Source organism: Poecilia formosa, unplaced genomic scaffold (genome assembly GCF_000485575.1).
Source record: "Poecilia formosa unplaced genomic scaffold, Poecilia_formosa-5.1.2 Scaffold654, whole genome shotgun sequence".
NCBI lineage: Eukaryota > Metazoa > Chordata > Actinopteri > Cyprinodontiformes > Poeciliidae > Poecilia > Poecilia formosa.
This window is the reverse complement of record NW_006800593.1, coordinates 26,602-38,830: the sequence shown is the minus strand read 5'-3', so window position 1 is coordinate 38,830 and position 12,229 is coordinate 26,602. Positions and strand designations below refer to the sequence as shown.

General features: G+C 39.6%; 1 long non-coding RNA gene across 1 annotated transcript; it reads right to left on the bottom strand.

Annotated features, from left to right (window-relative positions):
* Positions 1-664: 664 nt before the first annotated feature.
* Positions 665-11,831, bottom strand: LOC107834539 (uncharacterized). The gene is made up of 3 exons (XR_001660330.1): positions 11,820-11,831; positions 11,113-11,114; positions 665-762 (listed from the first exon to the last, which is right to left on the bottom strand). It is a non-coding gene; the product is annotated as an uncharacterized LOC107834539 (long non-coding RNA).
* Between the last annotated feature and the right edge of the window lie 398 nt (positions 11,832-12,229).

The window sequence follows — 12,229 nt, the reverse complement described above, 5'->3', positions numbered from 1 at the left end:
TGCATGGTGGGACAGTTATCAGAACGCTGGTTTGTAATCTATTAATAAAGTTTGATTGACCTATCTACCTACCGACCATCTAGAATAGCAGTTCTCAACGTGGGCGGTACCGCCCCCCGGGGGGCGTTTAGAGGATGGCAGGGGGCGCTGGTGGAAATTTTTACAAAAGGGGGGTGCTGGGATTCCTTTGGGGGGCGTTTGGTCGAACGTAAACTTTACACCTTATATCCACAACAATACCAGATTAGACTTTGAGCAACTTGGTAAAACTGTATTGTGTAACATTAAAACATGCTTGGCTGCAACTGTATCGATGGCAGCTCTTCTTCTTCTTCTATTCAGTGTTTGTAGCTTGTAGCTCCGCTCCTGCTACTAGTAGCTTCACCGCATCAGTTCAGCGTCTCATCGGCTGATGATGTTGCTGTGATTCACTTTGTCTGGTATTTTTGTACATATGTTTTGGCAGTTCTGTGATCATGTCAAAGCAACAACTTATATTAAAAAGTGTTTTATTTACGTTTGAAAGCTGCCTGCTTCCATGGAAGGACAACAGAAAGTCGCTCTTATAAACATGTAATTACTAAAATCATGATACCCTCGCTGTGTATCCCTCTGAAAAATGAACCCATTCAAATAAAGAAATCCCTCCATGGTGATACCACGATAGAGAGCGTACATTTTAACAAAGGAGCTGTAAGTGGTTCAGTATGAAACAGGGGTGATAGAACAACACAGCACTTTTAAATTTCAATAATCAGAATACTGAAATTGTTTCTGTTGTTTTAAAAGCTTTATGTCAGTCTGNTTTGAAAGCGCATTGATCCAGCAGTTGTGTGAGCTGTATTGGGTGCAGTAGACTCGTACCACTCCCTACCATCCTGAAGGTAACGGCCAGTGCGAAAGATTTAATAGAACATTACATGATCTGGTGCGAATTCTACCTGTTGAGAAGAAGGGGCACTGGCTTCATTATTTGCCTCAAGTGCTGTATTCCTACAACATCACAGTCCATCAGTCCACGGGTGAGTCTCCTTACCTTTTGATGCAAACATCAAAAGGTAAGGAGACTCACCCGTGCCATAGTGAGCACAGTAACACTATGGCCAGTAAACCATTTACCAGTGGTTTTGGCACTGTGAGCAGGTGCCAGGTTGTGCTGAAAAATCAAATCTTCATCTCCATAAAGCTTTTCAGCAGATGGAAGCATGCAGTGCTCCAAAATCTCCTGGTAGCTACTGCATTGACCTGCCCTTGATAAAACACAGTGGACCAACACCAGCAGCTGACATGGCACCCCAGACCATCACTGACTGTGGGTACTTGACACTGGACTTCTGGCATTTTGGCATTTCCTTCTCCCCAGTCTTCCTCCAGGCTCTGATGTACCATTCTCCTGAAGGCAGCACAGAGCTGCACCACCAGAAACCGACAGAAACACTGAAAAGAAGAGCTATGATTAATGTAGTTACAGTTCTATCCATGATTTAATGCTGCAGAGCTCAGTCAGTTTGCAAATAGATCAAAGTTTAAAACTGGCTTGTTGTTCGTCTTTTATCTGTTCATTTTGTGGAATATTTAATAACTAGAAAATGGCAAAGAACAAGAATATTTTTTCCACTCTGATTGGCTGCTGTTAGGCCTACCGATTTTAACTTGAATGTTCATTAAATTTTTTTGTAGACACCTGTGAAAATAATTTCTATTCCCATGGCTTTTTTGTTCTCTGGGAAATTATTTTGATGATAAATACAGAAACAAGCATAAAAATCTAAACATCTACAATAGTGATAGTAATTGTGACGATCTGCGTTTTTGTGTATTTTTTTCTTGGTTTTTCTGTGTCCTTGTTCCCTGTGAGTCTCTGTGATGTCCTGTCCTCCCCGTTTGATCCCAGCTGTGTCTAGTTTTCCTGATTACCCTCCCTGTGTATTTAAACCCACCTGTTGTCTTTGTCTCTTGTCGGGTCCTCATCTACTGGCACACGTCTTACGTTTGCTGCTCTCCAGTAGAACTGCAACGTCCTGGTTAGTGTTTGCTCTCGTTTTCAGTCCTCTGTGTATCAGATAGCTACTGGTAATTAGCTGTGTGCTAAACTCTCTGCCGTGCCGCTTGTGTTGGACTGTGTTTGAGCTTTCATCATTAAATCCATCATCTTCATCGCTACCTGGGTCTCTGTGTTCATCCTCACCACCTCTCATTCATCTCATCATGACAGAAATATTAATAATAAAATAATAGTCAGTGTAAAGTAGCCTACAAATTATTTGGTGGGGGCGCTGAGGGACCTGGATAAAGGCTAAGGGGGCGCTGGCCCAAAAAAGGTTGAGAAACACTGATCTAGAATCAGGTCGTCTGCAGGTCATTTAGCACCACGTTCTCCACGAACATGCTGTGCGCGAACAGAGAAGGGTGACCATCATCCGGCCACACCCTGGCCCAGTTGCGGAAGGCTCTCCTCACCGACCGGAGTCGCACTGTTTTGTTGACATTCCCTTTATTGCAGCTCCATCTAGTTCAGTGTTTCTCAACCCTGGTCCTCACCGCCCCCCCTGCTCTGCATGTTTTAGATGTGCCTCTATTCCAGAACAGCTGATTCAAATGATTGCATGACCATCAAGTACTGCAGAAGCCTGTTAATCACCCAGAAATACAATTCAGGTGTGTAGCAGAAGGGAAAAACCTAAAACATGCAGGACAGGGGGGCAGTGAGGACCAGGGTTAAGAAACACTGATCTAGTGGATGCATAACGTAACTCCAGCCTCTACTGTAACGTCTATTCTATGCGCCTTATAATGCGGTGCGCCTTATATATGAAAAAAGTTTTAAAGTAGGCCATTCGTTGAAGGTGTGCCTTATAATCCGGTGCGCCTTATAGAGCGGAAAATATGGTAATAATAATAATAATAAAATAGATTACCAATATTCCCCAGCAATGCCAATTTTGAGCAGCAGAGCAACCTAATAATTCCAGTGCATCTTCATGTTATGGCACAACTTATGTCTGGGTGCTCTGAATCTAAAGCGAGAAAAGGTTTGGGACTGCTGACCACATTTATGTAATAAAAACAAAATGAAAAACACCATGGTTAAACTTTAATTGTGCCATGCTATTTAACAAACAAAAATTAATTTCAACTGCTACCAGATATTAATAATAATATTGGCTGATAAGACAAACATGCCTCATCAAATGTCCCAGGTAATGCAGAAAGTTTCAGTACCATGTTTTTTTTTGTCGGTGGTTTGCTCTACTTCTGCATGGGAGGAGCAGTCTTGCCTTGAAAGTCATGCCAAGTAGTGTGGGAATTATGTAAACCATTTCAGAAGAGAAGCATCTGCGAATCTTATTTTTTCTGTTTTATATACATAAATCAGACAAGATATCCTACTCTTCATATGATGAATAAACTCAGTGAAGACATGTCTTCATGTAGTATTTTGTTCTACCAGATGAGTATGGACTCCTTTATTTCAGCAACTCATTCAAACTTTCCAGACTTTAGGAAGTATTCAGTAGACAGCTTATAACAAACTCATACTGGGAAGAAAAAACACCCACAAGGCTCTATCAATGTCAGGGCGATCTGCTCTGACAAACAGCACATTTTTCTCTTGTCGCAGATAATTTCACTCTGAATTACGCTACAACTACAGTTTGGGATGGACAGATGTGGCCAGAGCTACTTTCCCTTCATTTTCTTGGTTAGCAGAGTGACAATCCCTTTGGGAAAAATGTAAGCAATGACAGAAAAAGGTTTGATGGTGAGGAGGTTTCTGGTGCACACTAAGTTTAATGGTCTTCACTTTTTCAACTAAAAGATCAACAAGTATTAATTTATGCTAAGACTGAGATGATTAAAGGAATACATTTGACAGTGGTTAAACACAAGTTTTCTATTTGAATTATATTTGCACACAAGTATTGTGGAGTCACAGTGATGTTCCTCCACAATGCCATTTTGATTGTCGTTTTCTGATGGATTTTAAGAAATATATTGCAATACATTGGGTAATTGAGAGGTATTTTTACATTTATTAATTTTTTTGTAATAAATGTATTTTTTCAGTTTTTCTTCATGTTCATGACAGTGCCCTGTCAAATAACCAATGCATATCAATTAAGGTATTCAGTTAAAGGGGATAAGTCTACATGGGCAACTGTGGAAATGTTACATCTATTTTTATGCATTTAACAGCATTTCAACTGTAAAGTAAGGTTGAAATTCACTGAAATAAATTGACCCAGTGTTCAAATCAATAAAACATGAGAACAATTCAGACTCAGGAGCCTCAATGAAGAAAAGGAAAAACAGCCTAAAAATATTCCCTCAATGGAAGAAAGAAGATGAAATGGCAGCAGTGATATCAATAGCTTTGTGTTTCTAACACCCATAGCTGAGACTTCTCTAATTTCAAATCTAAAAACTTTTTCAACATTTCAATTCGTGTAAAGTTCCAAAGAGCACACACTGCTATTACACTTCAACAAAACATTTGTCAGCAAGAGGAAATATCTAAAAACTTTACCATGAATGGAAGAAAACATTTTGTTAGGAGAGCACCTTACACTGGCTTCCACATTACAAGCATGTTTATCTTGTGAATAAAAGAAGCCTGGACCTTTCTCCCTTCAGCTGTCAGCCAGAACCACATACCAAAGCACAATGGTATAACCATTACCAGCCTCTATTCCTGCATTCTCTCAGACTCACAAAGCCAACAAGGAGTTGCAGGAAGAGAAGAGTTGAGCTGAACTGAAGAGGTGGATGGTTTACATGGGAGAAAAAGCTGTTGGACGGAGGTGCTTCTGGCTCCTGGGGATGCTTAGCAGTGAGAGGCACTAACAGAACGGACAGCCTAAATACAGTGTCAGGATATAGTCATTTTGCCTGTCACCTGGAACTGCTGTGGCTCCATCTACCTGCCACACACCTCGCTTCCATCCATTACCGGACTCTCCTCCAAAATTCTGGGCCACATTCTCTGGAAGTCAATTCCTGTCATCTGAGCCTTCTGAGCAGCTATACAATAACAGAAAATAGCTGCAGATTGAAGGATTGCTAAAGTCAGACAACTTTATCTGTTTAAATGTTCTCATCAGACACATCAGCAATAAAATTCACCAAGCAAATGATTAAAACTCTTATACAGAACTGTTAATGGCTGGTGTGAAAGTCTTATGGTATGATAATCTTAAGTAAAAATATTGCAGTTTTCACAGTATTCTAAAACTGAACACATTTAGAACAATAAGGCAGAATATGATCTAGAAAGGAAATAAGAATTTTACTGATTTCCAAAAATGTTTGTTTTTGCCATTTGTTGTACTTTCATTATTGACAACAAAGCCAATATTTTGGAATGGCTGTGGGAAAACCCAGTGTGTAAATGTGGGAGGTGCTGAAATTTTGTGTGTGAAAGAGATGTCCAACAAAGAGACAATTCTAACGAAACTATTGTGACAAGTTTTTGAAAGGAAATCCAGAACATCAGACCCAACTCAAGACATATCTACCATGTGTTGAGTCCCTTACAGAAAAAATAAACCATAGCTTCTTATCTATGTTTCTGGGTGGTAATCATATCTTTGTGACTTCAGTCAACTGTGTGCTGACAAAAGGTGCAGAAAAATTTTCTCCTGTGCTGAGCTTCGAGTTAATTCATTTTCTGGGGAAGACGTCTGTGTTTCACAGATTTTTTTCACCATGGCTGACAGGTGAATCAAGAGAATGAGTGGAGAGGAGAGCCAAGTAGACGCAGAGCCCACTGTACAGGAGCTGCAGTAGCCAAAATACTACAGAAACTGCTGTATATCCTTCTGCAGGCCTCAATTAAAGTCAGTGAGGCCTGCATTTTTAAAAATCATACAATAAAACATGGTGATGGCAGAGTGATAATCTGTGGTAGCTTTTGCTGCTTTAGGACCTGGAGGAGGCACTGTAGTTCATCCTGCATAAAATCATGAAGGAGAATGCCCAGCATACAGCTTGTGACCTTAAGCTTACATTAACTTTAGTTATGCAGCGAGGTAATAATCTAAAGAGCACAAGCAAGTCCACTTTTGAATGGAACAAAAAACAAATTGAAGCTTTTGGTCAGACATAGTCAAAGTTTTGACCTAAATCTGAGTGAGATGCTGCAATAACCTTAACACAGATGTTTCTCATTTTCACTGCGGTGAAGCAAGCTATTCTCACAAACTACATCAAAATGGTAAATGATGCTCTTTACTTTTTGGATAAAGTACAGAAAGAAGATATGGAATTATGAGCAAAAACCCCCCATAATAATCCGTGTATGGAATTTATGACTTTGTTGGCACCAGCTTTCTTCCAGAATTCTTTGAGACATGAACTTCAATACTGATCATCAATCAGGTTTCAGATCAGCAGCCTAACTCCAGATCAGCAGCCTAACTCCAGCATTATGATCATCTCTAGCTGCTGTGCAGAGCTCAGCAGCTAGAGATGAAAAGGATTCCTGTGAAGTCCATAAAACACATGCGGTGTGTAAAATTGTATTATTAAAAAAAATATGTTGGTTTTACAACAAATATGAGAAACCACAACAGCTGGTTTAACCTGGTGTACAGAAGCCAACGGGAGCCATCAGCCCAGAAATAAAAAGGTGCTATGAAACTTTACTTTCACCCCCTGAGAGAGGAAAAGTATCGTTAACACTGAGCTGAGCTACTGCTGACAGCAACTTTATCTTCTCTTTCAGGAGACTGAAAGACCTGTCTTTCTGGGTTTAACCTTCACTCTCGCCTATACAATTCAACTGAATTGAATTGGAATAAAGGAACTACTGCTTCAACTATGTCTTCTATTTTCTTTTACTTAGAAAGTACTCCTGGATCCGTTCTTGTGGGTGTGTTTTGTGTTTCTGCTCTATTGTCCCAGGCCCTCAATCAGTGAAGCAGATGGCTGTTAACATCAAGCTAGATTCTGCTGGAGGTTAACATTTTTTATTATCTTTAAGCCATAATCATCAAAATTATTACTTTATTTTTTTATTTGCTGAAAAAGAACATTGTGCATTAATTAATGTTTTGAACAGCACACATGTAAATGCACCCAATCACAGCCAAAACTTATTTCCATTGCTTGTCCCCCTGCCAGATGTCACAAAATTCACAAAATAAAAAAGACAAAGGAGGAAACCATCAATTTCCAAATTCTAGGGACTACAGCAGGCATATTTAAGAAATTTGTTGCCGGCTCTACCAACAAATCCTTAGTTTCGCTGAAATAGCTGCAACTCAAATCAAAGGCATCCTTGGACTTTAACATTTCAAAGTACTGAAAGCTACTGCATTTCTAGCACTCGTTCTGTGACAAGGTACCATCCTCTCCCCTCCCTTTGTAACCACTTTGGCGTTTGAAAAGGTTGAGTTTTCCAATGCTCCTTGGAGCTAAATTGTTGCAGGCCTTGTGGCAGTGGTTGGGTCAAAACATGTCAAAGAGGTTGTAGGTGAGGAATCAGACAAAGTGCAGCCTACAGACTTCTTTTGGTCAGTAACAGAAATGGAAACAGTGTTCCCTTGCCTGGACAGAGATCACCAAGGCCCCCCTCTGGAGCAAGGCATGAAGGTAGGGCAAACTGGCAAGCACCTATCTTGTTTAATTTGACAGCCAGCCAGTTTATTAAAATTTTGCCATACATCCTTTTCATTATCATGCATTTTTAATAATTTCCAAAAAAGTCTGTTTTTACCTTTCATTGTTCGTGAGTTATATTATTTCTGCTTATTGGAAATATTGTCGTTTCTGTGGTTGAGCCAGTCTTCAACAGCTGCATTAGTGTACCTCTGTCAGACATTGGCACCCTTTCTTAATTTACCCAAAGGCAGAAAGTCACACTTTTTCCAACATTCTCTATAGATATAAAGGTGCCATAATCTCCTTGACTGACCTTTCAAACAGATTAACTTGATTTGTCTGCTGAGGGCCTCACAAGCTTGTTCCAGTTATGCCCATTAGTACTGCAACTAAACTGCTGCATTTTTTGGGGAACAAATTCATAATGTGACTTGGGTTTTCCTAATTCAAAAAAGGAATTACAAAAATTTAACAGTTAATTTTCTTGAGGAAAAAAATGTCAAAAGATTTTATGTGGCAAGATTTTCTTTTGGCTCTACTAGTAAATAACAAATTGATTACAGTTTACAATTTATTATCCTGATATGATGTTATTCTAACTAACTCCATGGTTTGTGTAATAATTTTTTGATGTTAAAAGTCCCCAACTATTTTAAAATTGTCATACTCACGATAATTTCAGTCGCATGAAACTTTTCAGCTACATGCAACTGAGATCCAACTACATTTTGTCATACTATATGTCTTACTATATCTGTGGTGCTGAAGGACATTTTGGCTGGATAGAGTAGAATGATAGGGGTGAGGGAGATCAAGGAGTTAGGGTGGCCTTGACGAGTTTTCAGCACTAGCTGAAAGAATTCTTTTCAATGAGAATGACGGAGCACAGCGGAGAACGGAAAGGAATGTCCTCAAAGTCTGACTTTTTATTTCAGATTATTACAGGACTTCCCTCCATCCTCCCATCTGACACACAAGTAGACGCTCACATGTTCAACTCCCCCACACTTCAGTTTTTTGCAAGTGGAAAAGGAATCAGATATTTACAGCCACAGATAGATTATAATTACACTGTGAGCAGTTTCAAGGCTAAAAGGAAGGAGAAATGGGGGAAGGGAGTTACCTCCTCATTGGTTTCCAGTGAAAAGTCCAATATAAAAAATAAAAACAGAAGATGATAAATTCTGTAGATGTGATAATCTAATGTCTGTGCTTTGTATACATATTGAAAATATTTGCCTATTCAGCATAAGGACAGACCCTGGACAGAGTCTAGTTAATCAGTTCTGTTTGTTTTAAAGTACCAGTTCACAACTGCTATTATTTTAAAACACTCAACTGGTCTGTACTTGTACAGTGCTTTATCAAGTCCAGAAGACCCCAAAGTAGTAGTTTCCTGCAAGTAGTAGATGGAATGACTCTCCTATTGCTGATTCTTATGGAGAAGGAACAAGAAAAAGTAGCCTAAAGACACTTTTCCACTGGCACATCGCGCTCTGACCAGTTAATGTGGGTTCTACCCCACAGTGAGCTTTTTCTCATTAATGAGGGGCAGGACATGAGCAGCAGCAGCAGCAGCAGCTGTAGTCAGCTCCCTGCTAATGTTTGCAGTGACACAAAGGAGAACCTTGAGATTCTGGTTCTGATAGACTCAAACAGTTATTTCATTTTGTCTTATAAAAATGTATTGCTGACCCAAGCATAATGAAAAAGGCTCAGATCAGCTGATTATTTTGCTAAACATATACAGTAGTAACATTCTGACACTTATTTTTTTAAATGTGCAACCTTTTGGATTTAGGTAAAGCAGTCAAAATATGTAAATCAAGCCTGAACTTTATTGTTATTATTTTTAATCCAAATGAAAAATAAAATTCACATCACAAGTTAATATTATGTAGTTCTGGTGTTTCACACTGTCGGCACAAAACTGCAGCTTCATCAAAAAGCTGATCACAGCTGAAGTTTCTCTCTTCTTTATTACTATTCGTGTTTCAGTGAGATGAGTTTCTAGCAGCGCTGCTAATTTATGGTCATTCTGCTGCTAAACTTACTACACGTCTGCCTGGTGCTGCTCCTGATTAAACTCATAATTAAACTCCTCCTTACTGAGGAGCTCTCTAATAGAGGACAGCATGTCTGCAATCCGCAGCTAAACTAAACAAACATCAGTTTGGAGTTTCCAGTGACATAAAGCAAGAGCCATGAATGCCAGAATGCAGTCAGCAGTCAATCAAAAGGCTTTGGTGCCGTACCCTGCTCGGTGCTGCTAGTATTACCCCTGAAGTAGGTATGAAAATCTGAGAACAGCCGGGCAGAACCACACCAGATCTGCTAATGGAAAATGAATCTGGCTGCACCGGTTAGAGGCAGTTTAGTGAAAAATTGGCTTAAAGTGATCCAGAATTAGCTAAACATGCTGGCCTTAATATATTGTAATTTTCCTATTTTCCAAGAAAATACTGTTTGTGATAAGTCAAAATTCATAATTACTATACAAATGTATATCTTTTGTTACATTTTTCACTCATGGAGATCACCATTTTTTCACCAGATGGTTTGATGGTTTTGGTCAATTCTGTATTGAAATCTACAGAATAAACACAGGAAAGCTAACTTTACCGAAGTTGTTATTTATCATATTGTCTGGTGTAACTTTAGATAATGCCACGCTGTGTCACTGTTAGCTGTAATCAGTGGCAGATCACTATTGGGTGGCAAGAGGGGGGCAAGGATTTTTCAGGAGTTGCAGCATATGCCATTTTTCCTATATTGGTCAATCGTTTTATTTTAAATATGCTGTAGGAGCCGTAGTTATGACTGTTATAAATACATGTTCTACGAACAAAAGGAATTAATTCAGTTTTTGTCTGTTTATAAATTTGTCAATTTATAAATTGCAGCCGCTGCAATTTATAAATTGCAGCGGCTGCAAGGTGCCGCAATAAAAGTGAAATTAAGCTGACAAAACAGGTGAAGAACAAAATAACCACTTTTATTCTGCTTTTTCTCGCTCTGTGTGTCGTCTTTACTCTACATGGCAACCAACAGACAACAGCTCGACAAGCATGTAGAGCAGAGTTTACGTTCAAACCTATGAGAGGGAATCAATATCAAAAAACAGACATCTCCCACACCAAAAAGTACGTAAAAACACCAAAACAGAACATCTAGTCTGTTACATTATGCCGTCAGGCTTGATATCTATATTGTGATTAATAAGCTTTCGCCTGAACACAAAAGTGGTTTATTAGCTGATTTAAACACCTGCTCTACTGATGAGTTGTCATGTGGGTTGTCTCATTTCAGTGCTAATGGAACCAAAACATACCGAACTGCGCAGCACGCAGGTTATCAAAGCCAATAGTAGGCTGGCAACAGTTAGGCTAGCATAACCGATGTACTGCTCACGTTTTCAATATTTTCTTTAAATTAAAACTTTTTTCCTCACCTGTGAAATGTGAAACCCTTGAACATTGCTATCTATGGCTGTCATAGGGTTGAATTAACCGCTAAAAATTTTGTCCTTTTTTCAGATTCTTTGCGTGACTGTGGTATTTTCTTGACCACAGATATTCCTGATTCAATGGATAGCATGTGTGGCACACGATAAGTTAAGTAACATCCGATCCATATGCTGCTGCCTCGCACTCTGTCCTTGCAGCTTCTCTGGCACTTCCAGCTACTCCGGAGAAGGTGTCAGGTTACAATGTGTTGCATTCAATGTTGCTGGAAGAAAGAGATTCATGCTCTTAATATCCAATTTGCCATAACTATTTCTTGAATTCATGATCACCAGCTGGGAGGGGAGTGGGGGCAACAGCGGTGGCAAGACTCTCAGTTGGGTTGGCAACTGCCTCCCCTGCCACCCCAATAGATCCACTCCTGGCTGTAATATAAAAACACAAACAGTGAGATGAATCTGGATAATTTCTCACATGAAAAAAAGAAAACATACCAAACACTGGTGTGTCCTTTCACACTCCAGTGTGTGGAAGGACAGAGTGGTCCTTCCAGGACGACTGTGGAAGGAGTGGTCCTCCTAACCCTAACCCTCTCTCCCGAAGACTTTGAGTCATTTGTACGAGCAAAACTGATGAAGACTTTAACAACTGATTGTTATTTTAACAAGCTAAAAACAAATGGTGGTATTGTGCTGGGACAGACAGAGCTGGAAGTTCTTTGAAATGCTAATGGAACTATGCTGCTGCTAGTACATAAGATGAAACCACCGATCCAACCAGACCAAGACCAAACCTTAATCAGCTTTTAGTGGACCGGACACGGACTTACAGACACCGAGAGAAACATCAAAGACAAGCAAAACTAATGGAGCTATTACTACTGGAAATGCTAATGGAGTTATACTGCTGCTGTTACTGAATATGAAACCACTGATCTAACCGGACCAAGACAGGACCCTGAACAGCTGTTACCGGACTGGATCACACTGTACAACCAGAGGTATGTGTTATTCATTGTTTCATTTATGAAGCTGAAAATATTAGCAGCAGCAAAGCACCAACTCTGTCCTCTTCCTCCGTTTGTTATTCAGTACTTGAGTAGATTTTTACCAAACACTTTTCATACCTGCTTAGGTAAATGTAAATAAGTACATACTGAAAGT